Here is a 1,828-nt window from a genome sequence, read left to right on the forward strand (position 1 = left end):
TGATAAAATGTATATGTAGATCAGGTGACATGAGTATTTCTTGCACCATTTCTGGGAGCAATATTTTGAAGAGGTATCAATTAGTATTGGGGGCACAAATAGGTGTACCATGTGTGTATGAATATAGAGAGAATGATTGAATAGACCATACTGTGAATAAATAATATAACTTGTTCCAACTTTAGAAATTGGAACAAATTAATATCTCAAAATACATAGCAAATCTTATATTGATATACATACATTCATTCCAACCAGTTATATATCTAATGGTAATATTAGGGTTGTAGTTTATCATAAATTCTGTGTGAGTTTTGCTTCAAAATTGATTATGGAAATCGAAAATAATGTGTTTGGAAAGAAGTCTCATGAAATGAGCAGTCAAAAACAAGTAGGAATATATGTGTTCTGAAGCAGGAAGTGATTGAATGTGTTACAAATGTCTTTAAATTTGTGAACTTGTGGATGAAATGTACATTTTATGATGTACAAAAACTGAAGAAATAGAAATGTACCAGTGTTGAATAAAATTGAACGTCAAAATACACATCATGTCCCACAGGAATCTACTAGCATTGATGTTAAAGTGGGTCAGTTACTGTAGAAATATAAGGATTTGTTTGCACCATTCACTGAAGTAAGTTTTCAGTACTAGAAAACAAATATGTATTTCAGGTGGATGAATGTTTCTGAAAATAATCTTATGAAAAGTTGATTATAAAACCACATACATGAACATTAGTGAATTTAGGGAGTGTATAATAAGACACATGTATTTCATATTTTGAAAAATCTAGAGTGTATATATATATATATATATATATATATATATATATATATATATATACACACACACAAATACATTGGAAAGTAGAAAATATATGCCAATCAAAATTCATCATGAAATATATATCATCCACAGATCCAAAAATATTAATTTTACTGAACATGGATTTATGTATAATGTTGCTCAACTAAAAAGCTCACTCATAGTTTGAATTTTCAGTTCCAAAAGCATTTAGGAGGAGTGATTTCTTCTCATACTTTGTATCTGCCAAGTTAGCCACCTCACAAAAATGTACGTGTATTCCAGGTAGGATTTTGTATGTGCATATAAAAATACATGTGCTGAATTGGCTACAGAAAATGGGAGACAGGAATTCACATGTGTGTTAACTTTAAAAACACATGGAGAACAATTTCAAGAAAAAAATTTACAAGATTTATAACTCCTACCCTATATCATGCAAAAGGCAAGACCAACTATTCACCATGCCTCCTCTGAACTGCTTGTATTTCTATTCTGTTTGGGTTATTTTTCTCCATCATATTAGGATTAGTAGTCAGAGTCTAGTAGGGTATGGGTTAGTGTCAGAGTTTCAGTATTTCGAATGAAAAATTGGAAAATGTATCCAATGTGTATGTAAATATGTGCTACACAAAAATCTTCCCACTCTTATCCAGAACAATGTCTTGACAATACCTTCGCCCCAAGTAAGAAACAATTAGAGGAAAAGAGTTAGAAATTCCGTGAATACATATCTGGAATGGAAAACAATCAGGAGTTCACAATCTTGGAAGTGGTAGAGGAGTTTTCAAAAGTAAGGGACAGGGTAAACACTCCACAAAAATGGAATTCTGCTGGCCTAGAGACTTCTTGGGAAACTCTCTGTGAGGTTGGGCACTTGAAATATATGTTGTTGTCAGGAGCTTTAGCTTCCTTTCTAGTGAGACCATAAAAGCTGGGTCTGCATCTATGTGACCTGGTGGACATTGTTTCTTTTTTTCCCAATGAACATGAGGCAGCATTGCTGAATTCTCCCTTTGT

Source organism: Callospermophilus lateralis, unplaced genomic scaffold (assembly GCF_048772815.1).
Source record: "Callospermophilus lateralis isolate mCalLat2 unplaced genomic scaffold, mCalLat2.hap1 Scaffold_1058, whole genome shotgun sequence".
Lineage (NCBI taxonomy): Eukaryota > Metazoa > Chordata > Mammalia > Rodentia > Sciuridae > Callospermophilus > Callospermophilus lateralis.